Below are 13393 nucleotides of genomic sequence, written 5' to 3'. Positions count from 1 at the left end.
CCTCAGGGTCCTTTATTCCAGGGGAAGGCCCATCACCTGTCTGTCAAATTCTATGAGTGACAATAAGACACGGCAGCAAAGTGGTGACATGGGGAATCTCACCAGATTTCTGGCTCATGGCCAAGATGCCCATCACCTCCACAAGACTCCTCCACCCCCATCCATTCGTCGTCCTTACACTCCTTCTAATACACATCACATAGTTTATGAGGTTCATCAAACTTAATGAACAGAAAAGAGCACCACAGTGTCTCAGTGGTTGGCACTGCTGTCTCACAGTGCGAGGGACGCGGGTTTGATTCCACCCTTGGGCGACTGTCTGTGTGGAGTTTGCACATTCTCCCTGTGTCTGTGTGGGTTTCCTTCCAGTGCTCCAGTTTCCTCCCACAGTCCAAAGATGTGCTGATTAGGTGGATTGGCTATGATAATTTGCCCACAGTGTTCATGGATGTGTAGGTTTTTGTCCTGGTTGGCACTCTGGGCAATGACCCACAGAAGTGGCCATGTTTGCATCCAGGCTTGGCCACCAGACATACATCTTAATTGTGGAGACTCCTAGATGGCGCTGGTGGTGGCCTTTGCTCAGGGCAATCACTCTTGCTCCACATAACAATATGCCATCCTCTACTGTGATCTGGTCTGTCCAGGTCCAAAAAGGTTTCACTTCTAGTTGTGATGGCATCTTGGTTTCTCCCATCACACTAATTGTTTCAGTTTTGAAAGTCTAAAGTCTAAATATTGTCAGCTGAAAGCATGTCCAGAAAATTGAACATCACTATAGACTGTTCCAGTGGGGGTACCACTGGTGGTGTATCTACTAATGGCGGGTGGCTCAATGCATCTGCATTCGTTACATTGAATACAGGACTTGGGATGTGATCTTGAGGTTGTAAAGGATGCTGGTGAGGCCTCTTTTGGTGTTCTGTGTCTGGTTCTGGACACCCTGCTCTCGGAAGGATATTATTCAAATGGAGAGAATTCAACAAAGATTAGCCAGGATGTTTCTGTGACTGGAGGGTTTGAGTTATAGGCAGAGGCTGGATAGGCTGGGACTTTATTCACTGGAGTGTAGGAGGTTGAGGGGTAACCTAATAGACGTTCATAAAATCATGAGTGGCGTAGACAAGGTGAATAGCAAAAGTCTTTTCCCTAAGTTGGGGGCGTTCAAACCTAGGGGACATATTTTTAAGGTGAGAGGAGAGAGATTTAGAAAGGGACGTGACAGGTAACTTTTCGACTGAGCATGGTTCATATGTGGGATGAACTGTCAGAGGAAGTAATGGATGCAAATACAGTTATAACATTAAAAGACACTTGGACAGGTACATGAATAGGAAATGTTTAGAACCATATGCACCAAATGCAGGCAAGAGGTACTAGTTTAATTTGTGAAACGTGACTGGAATGATTTGGTTAGACCAAAGGGTCTGTTTGCATGCTGTATGGCTCTATGACTCAGTAACTCTACAAATCTACTTGGCCTCCTAGATGATGTTCTAACATGTTATTATAAGTGCTTAGTATTAGAGTTCACCGCTGAATGTGGCCCCAAGCTATGGGTAGCACTGCCTTGTCCTCTTTAAGCAGACCAAGTAGGGGTTTATGGTCCATGATTATCATAAATTTAACCAAAAAGGTATTGGTGGAACTTCCTGACACCAAATATGACCGTCAAACACTCCATCTCTATCTGGGTGTATTTACGCTCTGCATTAGCCCAAGTCCTGGATACATACGCTACTGGGCATCCCCCCCACCATTGGGCCACCTATGAGCTAATACCACGCTGATGCCATAAAGTGTGACATCACGTGTCAATATCAGATCTTTCTTTAGATCATAATGTGTCACATTTTAAAGAATGAAAGCTGTTTATATACGTCACCAAAAGCTAAGGCTTGTGTATGTGACTATTTTCAGAGTTGATGCAAAGTTGCCTGGGTGGAAGCTAGGTTATGTATGAAATTTCCATAATAATTTACCAGCCCAAGACGTGACTTAAGCTCCAGCAGAAACATGGAGGCCAGGGTACCTTTAATCACCCTCACTTTATCTTCCAACGGGTGTAACCCAGTCTTGTTAAATCTGTATCCCAAGTAGGTCACTTGGGTGGCCTAGAACACACACTTCTCCCTTCTTACACGTATGCCTGCATTGAGAAAATGCTGCCTTAGGACTATATCTAAGTTCTCTAAGCGTTCCTTATTAGTTTTCCCTGTTATTGGAACATCATCTAGGTAAATGGCAACCTGAGGTGGACATTGCAAAATGTTCTCCATCATCTGCTGAAAAATTCAACAGGCTGACAATACCTTTATAGTTACAAGCCCTAATGAGTATTATTGTAGCATACTTCTGGGAATCCTTTCTAAACGCATTTGCAAGTAACCGTGGCTCAAGTCCAGCTACATGAAGAACAGAACCCCCTCCCACCTCTCCCTCCTCACCCCCATCCCCGCCAGCTTTGCATATAAATCCTCTATGCGAGGGATTGGGTATTTATCCAGCTGCAAAAAGTGGTTTACTGTTTGTTTAAAATCCCCGTCAGGCTTTAAAATCGGTATGGCTGGTGCTGCCACTCAGCAAACTAGACTGGTTTCATGATTCCTTCACTTTATAGCCTTCTGATTTCTGCCTTTACTTTAGCTCATAAGGCAAATGGCACTGGGGGGGCCTTGCAGAATCATGCAATTACTTCCTGGTCAATGTGTAAGGTGGCTCTGGCTGCTCTGATGGTCCCCAGACCTTTCTGGAAGACTTTTGGATATTTAATTAGGGCTTCACTCAGACAGCTATTTTATATTGAAAAATATTGAACAAATCTAGGTGAATCTTTCTCAACCAATTTCACCCCTTCATGTGTGGGTCTGAGCTTTTTACTACAATCATTGGTAACTGAACCAGCTTCCTTTCATTAGAGACCGGAACCAAAGTTGTACCCTTAATCTGTAAAAGATCTTCAGAATAGGTTCTCAGTTGAGCCGAGGTCTTGCACAAACATAAGGGTTGGAATCCAGAGCAAATTTTGTTAACAACTGGTTCTGTGATCACTGATGCAGCTGCACCAGTATCAATCTTTATTAGAACTAGATGACCATTTAAACAGACATTTATTTTAATTGGTTCTGATTTTGATGTTGTTAAACAATTTAACTGTTCCAAACCAGATGTGGGTGGACTTTACAGGGTATGAACTCTCCTGGATACCCTTCTGGATACCAGCCTATGAGTTGTCTTACTCAATTTAGGTCCAGTGAGACTTTTTGGCTGTCTCAAGTCTATATACCAACAGCAACTACAATGGCTTGCTGGCCTGGATCCGGAAGAAAATTCTAACTGTTTGGCCGAGGTTTGGCTTTGTTTTAGGGTTTTGCTGTGGGCTGACCTAGAGTCCCTCGGATCAGCATATGTCCTGAGTGAGGCTGTGCAATTGACTGCATTCAAGTGGTGTTCCCCTACTCAGTTGGACCGGTGAGGGAGTCCACTTCTATTGGAACACCCTACAACTCACATGCTCTACTTGCCACATTTTCCAATGATAAATCCAGTTGTAGTACCTGTTTGAAGACCAGTTGGTCTTTAACTGTTAGATGGCTTTTCACAGTTACATCATTAATTCCAAACAGTCTCTCAGCATTTCACTAAGGGTTAAACCAAAGCCACTGGCTTCGGCCAGTTGTCTTAACCTGGTCAAATACAGATCAAATCCCGATACAGATTCTCCTGGTTCTTGAATTGCCAAGTAAGATAGTGTCTCAAAATTAGAGGGGGCTTGGTGTCATAATATTTCTTAACTAAGCCTGTCAATACTTGAAAGGTTTGAGTATCTGCTGCCTCAACTTTAAAGTTAGGCTCCTAATAACAGAAAAAGCTGTGGCTCCACAAGCTGTCAGAAGAATTACTTGTTGCTTTTCATCTGCCGGAAAAATCAAACATTCTTTTCACATATTGGGCCTAGTCTTCGACGGTAGGATTGAACAAGTCAAGCTTCCCAAACAAATGCATGGTGTAAGAAATGTTTACCCCAACTCAAAGATGACCATTGCAAGCAAGTTTCTTCAGGAAAGTGCTTTACTTTGGTCACCAATGACATAACTCCACAGAGGCTGGTATCCCATCACCAAGTCACCCTTTAATTACACCTGAATAGTCATTTGACTTTAATAATGCTTCTTCAGAGTCAGCTCTTAGTGCCAGAATTTCTGACACTCCTCTTTTTATCTCAGCCAGCGCTCCCGGATTGAATTAGCATCCCCAATCAGGGAACTCGCATTCAATAAGTTCCACTGGCTGACCTCGTTATGCAGCCTAGTTCTTCCTTTAACCAATTCAAAAATAATCCGAGGTGTGGTGTAGAATTAGCTAATACGAAATGTACTAGAGATAGTAGGAAGGGCAGATGCTGGAGTATCTGAGATATACAAGGTGTCGAGCTGGATGAACACAGCAGGACAAGCAGCATCAGAGGAGCAGGAAGGCTGACATTTCGGGCCTAGACCCTTCTTCAGAAATGGGGGAGGGGAAGGGGGTTCTGAAATAAATAGGGAGAGAGGGGGAGGCGGATAGAAGATGGATAGAGGAGAAGATAGGTGGAGAGGAGACAGGTCAAAGAGGCAGGGATGGAACCAGTAAAGTTGAGTGTAGGTAGGGAGGAGATAGGTCAGTCCAGGAAGGACGGACAGGTCAAGGGGACGGTATGAGGTGAGTAGGTAGGAGATGGGATGGGACTTGAGGTGGGAGGAGGGGATAGGTGGGAGGAAGGAGAGGTTAGGGAGGCGGGGACGAGCTGGGCTGGTTTTGGGATGCGGTAGGGGGAGGGGAGATTTTGAAGCTTGTGAAGTCCACATTGATATCATTGGGCTGCAGGGGTTCCCAAGCGGAATATGAGTTGCTGTTCCTGCAATCTTCGGGTAGCATCATTGTGGCACTGCAGGAGGCCCAGGATGGACATGTTGTCTGAGGAATGGGAGGGGGAGTTGAAATGGTTCGTGACGGGGAGGTGCAGTTGTTTAGTGCAAATCGAGCGTAGGTGTTCTGCAAAGCGGTCCCCGAGCCTCCGCTTGGTTTCCCCGACGTAGAGGAGGCCACAACGGGAACAGCAGATGCAGTATACCACGTTAGCAGATGTGCAGGTGAACATCTGCTTGATGTGGAAAGTCTTCTTGGGGCCTGGGATGGGGGTGTAGGGGCAGGTGTAGCACTTCCTGTGGTTGCAGGGAAAAGTGCTGGGTGTGTGGAGCGGACAAGGGAGTCACGGAGAGAATGGTCCCTTCGGAAAGCAGATAAGGGTGGGCAGGGAAAAATGTCTTTGGTGGTGGGGTCGGATTGCAGATGGCGGAAGTGTCGGAGGATGATGTGTTGAATCCGGACGTTGGTGGGGTGGTATGTGAGGACGAGGGGGTTTCTGTTTTGTTGTTATTGAGGGGAGGGGGTGTGAGACATGAGTTGCGGGAAATGCAGGAGACACGGTCGAGGGCGTTCTCGACCACTGAGGTGGGGGGATGTTGCAGTCCTTGAAAAACGAGGACATCTGAGATGTACAGGAGTGGAATGCCTCATCCTGGGAGCAGATGTGGCAGAGGCGAAGGAATTGGGAATAGGGGATGGCATTTTTGCAGGAAGATAGGTGGGAGGAGGTGTATTCTAGGTAGCTGTGGGAGTCGGTGGGCTTGAAATGGATATCGGTTTCTAGGTGGTTGCCGGAGATGGAGATGGAGATGGAGAGGTCCAGGAGGGAGAGAGAGGTATTAGAGACAGTCCAGGTGAACTTAAGGTTGGGGTGGAAGGTGTTGGTGAAGTGGATGAACTGTTTGATCTCCTGGTGGGAGCACGAGGCGGCGCCAATATAGTCATCAATGTAACGGAGGAAGATGTGGGATTTAGGGCCAGTGTAGGTACGGAAGAGGGATTGTTCCACGTAACCTACAAAGAGGCAGGCAAAGCTTGGGCCCATGCGGGTACCCACGGCCACCCCCTTTGTCTGTAGGAAGTGGGAGGAATTGAAAGAGAAGTTGTTGAGGGTGAGGACGAGTTCAGCTAAGCGGATGAGGGTGTCAGTGGAGGGGGACTGGTCGGGCCTGAGGGACAGGAAGAAGCGGAGGGCCTTTAGGCCATCTGTATGGGGAATGCAGGTGTATAGGGACTTCACATCTGTGACATCACCCACGCCCTCCACCTCCTCCAGAACTTCCAATTCCCCGGTCCCCAACACCTCATCTTTACCATGGACGTCCAACGGGGACCAGGGAATTGGAAGTTCTGGAGGAGGTGGAGGGCGTGGGTGGTGTCACAGATGTCCAGTCCCTATACACCTGCATTCCCCATACAGATGGCCTAAAGGCCCTCCGCTTCTTCCTGTCCCGCAGGCCCGACCAGTCCCCCTCCACTGACACCCTCATCCGCTTAGCTGAACTCGTCCTCACCCTCAACAACTTCTCTTTCAATTCCTCCCACTTCCTACAGACAAAGGGGGTGGCCGTGGGTACCCGCATGGGCCCAAGCTTTGCCTGCCTCTTTGTAGGTTACGTGGAACAATCCCTCTTCCGTACCTACACTGGCCCTAAATCCCACATCTTCCTCCGTTACATTGATGACTATATTGGCGCCGCCTCGTGCTCCCACCAGGAGATCAAACAGTTCATCCACTTCACCAACACCTTCCACCCCAACCTTAAGTTCACCTGGACTGTCTCTAATACCTCTCTCTCCCTCCTGGACCTCTCCATCTCCATCTCCATCTCCGGCAACCACCTAGAAACCGATATCCATTTCAAGCCCACCGACTCCCACAGCTACCTAGAATACACCTCCTCCCACCCACCTTCCTGCAAAAATGCCATCCCCTATTCCCAATTCCTTCGCCTCCGCCACATCTGCTCCCAGGATGAGGCATTCCACTCCCGTACATCTCAGATGTCCTCGTTTTTCAAGGACTGCAACATCCCCCCCTCAGTGGTCGAGAACGCCCTCGACCGTGTCTCCCGCATTTCCTGCAACTCATCCCTCACACCCCCTCCCCTCAATAACAACCAAAACAGAATCCCCCTCGTCTTCACGTACCACCCCACCAACGTCCGGATCCAACGCATCATCCTCTGACACTTCCGCCATCTGCAATCTGACCCCACCACCAAAGACATTTTTCCCTCCCCATCCTTATCTGCCTTCCGGAGGGACCACTCTCTCCGTGACTCCCTTGTCCGCTCCACACTCCCCACTAACCCCACCACCCGCGGCACTTTTCCCTGCAACCGCAGGAAGTGCTACACCTGCCCCTACACCTCCCCCCTCACCCCCATCCCAGGCCCCAAGAAGACTTTTCACATGTTCACCTGCACATCTGCAAATATGATATACTGCATCCGCTGTTCCCGTTGTGTCCTCCTCTACATCGGGGAAACCAAGCGGAGGCTTGGGGACCGCTTTGCAGAACACCTACGCTCGATTCGCACTAAACAACTGCACCTCCCAGTCACGAACCATTTCAACTCCCCCTCCCATTCCTCAGACGACATGTCTCCTGCAGTGCCACAATGATGCTACCCGAAGGTTGCACAAACAGCAACTCATATTCAGCTTGGGAACCCTGCAGCCCAATGGTATCAATGTGGACTTCACAAGCTTCAAAATCTCCCCTCCCCCTACCGCATCCCAAAATCAGCCCAGCTCGTCCCGCCTCCCTAACCTGTCCTTCCTCCCACCTATCCCCTCCTCCCACCTCAAGGCTCACCCCCATCTACTACCTACTAACCTCATCCCGCCCCCTTGACCTGTCCGTCCTCCCTGGACTGACCTATCTCCTCCCTACCTACACTCAACTTTACTGGCTCCATCCCTGCCTCTTTGACCTATCTGTCTCCTCTCCACCTATCTTCTCCTCTATCCATCTTCTATCCGCCTCCCCCCTCTCCCTATTTACTTCAGAACCCCCTTCCCCTCCCAAATTTCTGAAGAAGGGTCTAGGCCAGAAACGTCAGCCTTCCTGCTCCTCTGATGCTGCTTGTCCTGCTGTGTTCATCCAGCTCTACACCTTGTATACCTCAATATTAAATGTACCTTTGATTTATTGATCTTAACATTTAACAAGTGCTTGTATGTGCGTAAAAATGCTATAACCTACAAGAACACAGACACAGAATCTGAAAGTGGGATGAGACTGGATGGTCATTTGTCAACTTGTGCAGATACAATAGACTGAAAGGCCTCATTCCATGATGTAAATGTGTATATTTATAAGCTTCATAACAGAACTAAGCCTCTTAATTCTGTTGTGAATTACCTTCAGCATTTGAATGTCACCTGAAAACAATTGGGTAAGATAGTTAAGCTGTTGTTTGAGCAGAAAACTGTACAATTTGATGACGACATCTCCAATTTATGTTGTATTTTTGGTTGCTAACCTTGCCATTCTATTAGCTTTCCCACTGCAATCGTGCTGACTACAAGTTTGAATTACAGATGGTCAAGGACACTTGTCCTCAGCCTGTGGGGTCCACTTTAAATGAGATTTGGCTCAGATAACATCTGATGATTGTTCTGTTCAAATTTATATTTTGTGCCACTCTCAGCAGTCTGCTGAAATTTCCATGGAATTTATTAAGTTAGTATCATTATTTTGTCAATCCACAGTAAGTTTCTGAAGTCATGTTATTGGTATGAATTCAATACAGTTGTGATCTCCACACCGATTCTTGGCTACTCCCTCAGTATTTTCTTTCATTCAGATGTGACTCCTAACAAGTGCTTGTTACTTTCTAACCTTCAGTCACTTTTTAATCCTTTCACAGAATTTCCTCTGAATCCAAAGATTAACTGATATTTTTACAGAAATATATTTTTCCGGCAAAATGCTACATCTCTGTTTATATTAGCACCGCACAGTCTAAAACTCTGATATTCAGGTTTCTCCTGTATGTCTTCTTTTGATTCAGTACAGTAATCTCAGATCTATTAATCTTTGGATCAGTGACAATCTAACAGAAAACGTAGCATTTATTTCAAGAAGGCTGGAACGCAAGAGCAGGGATGTATTGCTGAGGCTGTATAAGGTTCTGGTCAGACCACATTTGGAATATTGAGAGCAGTTTTGGGCCCTGTATCTAAGGAACAATATGTTGACTTTGGACGGGGTTCAGAGGAGGATTACAACGATGTTCCTGGAGATGAAGAGTGTCTCATATGAGGAGCAGTTGAGAACTCTGTGTCTGTGCTCAATGGAGTTTAGAAGGATGGGGATGGATCTCATTGAAACTTACAGAATAATGAAAGGCCTAGATAGAGTGAACCTGGAGAAGATGTTTCCACTAGCAGGAGAGACTAAGACCTGAGGGCACAGCCTCAGGATGACCCTTTAGAACTGAGATGAGAGAATTTCTTCAGTCAGAAGGTGGTTACTCTATGGAACACAGGGCTGTGGAGGTCAAGTCATTGAATGTCCTTAACACAGAGGTAGGTTCTGAATTAGTAAGTTGATCAAAGTTTACAGGGACAAGGTAGAAGAATGGGGTTGATAAACATCAGTCATGATTGACTGGCAGAGCAGACCTATGGGCTGAATGGCCTAACTATGCTCCTTTATCTTATGGTAAAAATGCAGAAAGAATTTATTGTCCTTATGACTGATAAATGGATTTATGGATCTGTATTGTGTGATGAATAACAAGACAGAATCAGCCAACTGCACTGTCATAGAATTGAGCAGAAGAATTGACTGAAATTTAAATGCATCATATGAACACGGAACAAAAGGAGGCCACTTGGCTCTTTGAGCCTGCTCTAGCATTCAATAAGATCACAGCTGACCTGATTTTAATTGTATCCCCAATAAGCTTTCACCCACTTAGTAATCAAAAATCTGTCTACCTCTGCCTTAAAAATATTTAAGGATTCTGCATCAACTGCCTTTTGAGGAGGAAAATTCCAAAGACTCAAAACCCTCTGGGAGAAATAAATGTCCCTCATCTCTGTGTTAAATGGGCACCCTCTTACTTTTAAACTGTGACTCCTAGCTTTAGATTCTCCCACAAGAACAATATCCTTTAACATCCATTTGGTCAAGTCCCCTCAGGATCTTACAAGTTTCAATGAAGTCACCTCTGACTCTCCTAAACCCTAGAGGATGTAGGCCTTGCCTGCCGAGCCTATCTAGCCTTTCCTCAGAAGGCAAGCCGCTCATTCTAGGTATTAGTCTTCTAGCTCCCAACACATTAACATCCTTCTGTAAGTACAGTGACCACTACTGTATGCAGTAGTCCAGATGCAGTCTCACAATGCCCTGTATAACTGAAACACGACCTTCCTACTCTTGTATTCAATTCCTCTTGCAATAAAACATAACATTCTGTTCGCTTTTCTGATTTGCTCGCTGGACCTGCACACTAACCATCTGCAATTCATGCAATAGGATGCCCAGATCTTTGCGCATCAGAGAGATCTGGAACCTCTCACTGTTTAGATAATATGCTTCTGTTTATTCTTTCTGCCAAAATGGACAATTTCACATTTTCCCACATAGACTCCAGGTCTTTGCCTATTTACTTACCCCATCTGCATCTATTTGTAGATTCTTCATGTCCTTTTCACAATTCACTTTCCTACCTATCAGCCAGCAGCTGCCCCCACTTCTGTGGGAAGTGCAAGGTAAACCTGGGACTCAGTTGCATGTCAACTCTGCAGGTCCTTTCATGATTTCAATGTTCTTTGTCAATGTAGACATCCACTCAGAATGGTTGGATGTGCCATTCTGGTACATTTATCAAACAGGGGTGCGATAGAGAGACTGCGTGCATCTACTTCAATACAAGGAGTTCCCGAAGAGTTGGTCACAGATAACAGACCATTGTTTACCAGCAGGGAATTTGGGTATTTCCTAAAGTCAAATGGGATTCAACTTAAGTACAGTTCCATACCACCCGTCATCCAATGGCCTGGCAAAAAAGCGCAATCCAAATTTTGAAGGCTGACTTGAAGAAACGGCTTACAGCCACGGTAGATACCAAGCTGTCATGGGTTTGTGTTTGCAAGATTATGCAACTACAGGGATAGCACCAGCAGAGTTGCTAATGGGTAGAAGACTCTGCACCAGGTTAAACCTGATCTTCCTGGACCTGGGGCAGAGGGTGAAAAGTTATCAGGAACACCAATGCCAAACACAAGACTCTGCTAAGCGAGAGTCAGTTTGATACAGGGGATGAAGTTTGGTGTAATAATCACAGAAATAGCCCTGCATGGGTAAGAGGCATGGTCGACGTGAGGTCAGGACCAGTGACGTATAAAGGTCGGGTAGGGATGACGGTCCTGAACAAGTACATGGACCATATGAAAACCACAACTTTGCAAATAGTGTGAGAGCAAAATGTGGCCTGCCCCTCAAGACAGTCAGAAAAGCTGATAGGTCCACCCGCTCCCTCAAGTGTTGATGCGTCTATACCAGGCACCAAGTTGGAAGAACCTGACCCAGTGCTAAAATGCCCCAGGAGGGCTCTCCAAGAAAAAAAAACCAACCAAGGCCTTAGAGGCAAAAGGTTACAATGATTGTAATGGGGTCAGCCAGCTGGACCTCAGAATATGAGCTCCCTGTTTAGAACTGTTGATCCGCTCCAATCAGGGAGCCCTGGTTGACAGATTAAGAGGAGTGTCAGAGATACTGCAACTCTAATAGCTGACTCTGAAGAGGCAGTACTAAAGTCAAGGACTCTTCAGATGTAATTAAAGGGTCACTTTTTGACGGGATACCAGCCTCTGTGGAGTTATTTCATAGGGAATGTTTCTGGATAGATGAATTAAGAAGAATTTAATGGCATTCCTTATCCATAAGTAACGCAATCTTACAAAGCGGAACTGATACACAGGACTGGAAACAAGTCATTTCATCTTCTCATCTTAGTTTCTACTCTTCCATGTGAAATGTAAGCCTTTGAAATTATAACTAATGTGTCAACTTTATCTCAGGTGAAATGATGGGAAGTGATAGCTGATACTCATTTCACTAAGAAACAGTTGATTTCCTAGTTATGACCTGGAAGTTCAGTTGTGCAGCATTGCAAAACATTTGTATCAAATTAATCATTGCTATTTTTGGATAATAAAGTAACAGGCAAAGGAATTTAATACAAGCTTGGAATTTTGCCATGATCACAGGGTCATTTGCAGTAGTTTGTATTTGAATTTGGTCTTTTTAAGATGTTAGTATGTGTAGCTGACAATGGAGAAATGTTGAATTCATAACTAATCTGATTCATTAGGATTATTTCAAAACAGTTACATATTCCATTGTGTATTCCAATTTTTTTGTATTCTGGCAGCCAGTGTCAGAAAATGAAGTCCAATATTGTGGTTCAAGCAGTGCTAATGAGCTGACCTTCAAAACCTTAAGTATCACACTTCCATTTAGTTCAAAACCTGCCAATAATTCTTATGGCATAAACAATATCAATTCTGAAAATTTCAGTTTAAAAGTTTCAAGACAAAAGACAGCTATAATTACTGCTTCTCTTTGGTGAATACATTTAGAAATCAGTTTTCACTTCTGTTTCAGTACTAGGCTTTGATTTTAACTCAGGTCAGCAATTGTTTAAGCAGATGTGCTGCACGCTATTCCCAACCTCAGCAAGATATTGCCTGGGGGATTTTAAATCTTGCTTCTCACATGCATAGGAGGTGGCAGGAATTCATCGGGAACTGAAGCTGTGGTGCCTGGAAGAAGGTCTCAAGTGACCCTCTTCCTTAGCCTCTCAGTCAGTGGAAGTGAAGGGGTTTCCTCGTTCAAGGGAGACCTTAACTTAAGGGGCTGAGAGGAGCTTCAATAATTTAGTAACTAACAAACCAAAAGTCAAAGGGTGCAAACAAAATGAAACATTAATTAAATGTCCATTTTTTACCCCGCTGTGTTGTCCATAGCAGAGTGAAGGACATTAAACTTTAAATGAGACTGCAGGGCAATACTGGAGGATTGGCAATTCATTAGCAACAAGGGCACTTTTAACAATCCACTGACCCAGCTTCTCCTTACCCTGGGTAAGGAGAGTATTTTATCCCCTGAGTCTGCATGGCTCAAAATGTCTTATCACATAAACAGGTAAAGTCATCCAACATGCTATTTAAAAGAAGTGTGTTACAGCAAAGCTATGTCTGCAGGTGTCAATTCAATTGCTGTCCGGCAAATTTTTGTTTGGGACCCATGGAATGTTGAACCTGTAGAGTGTCACGCAAACTTAAAACACAGAAGGAAACATTCAAGAAGAGATGATGAGATAGCTGACTATCTTTGTGTGTGCAGAATCTTGGTTTTTTGGCGTTCCAGGAAAATACAAAACAAGGGTTTAAAAACCGACTCAGAGATAGTAGGAACTGCCGATGCTGGAGGATCTGAGGTAACAAGGCGTCGAGCTGGATG

At 45.3% G+C, this 13393-nt stretch overlaps 1 protein-coding gene across 1 annotated transcript in view; it reads right to left on the bottom strand.

Moving 5' to 3' along the window:
- The window catches only part of fbln2 (fibulin 2), a 392772-nt gene that overhangs the window by 97639 nt on the left and 281740 nt on the right, over window positions 1-13393 (bottom strand). The window lies entirely within an intron of this gene.

Source organism: Rhincodon typus, chromosome 16, assembly GCF_021869965.1.
Source record: "Rhincodon typus isolate 14 chromosome 16, sRhiTyp1.1, whole genome shotgun sequence".
In the NCBI taxonomy this organism is placed as follows: domain Eukaryota; kingdom Metazoa; phylum Chordata; class Chondrichthyes; order Orectolobiformes; family Rhincodontidae; genus Rhincodon; species Rhincodon typus.
This window is presented reverse-complemented; position numbering and strand designations above follow the sequence as displayed.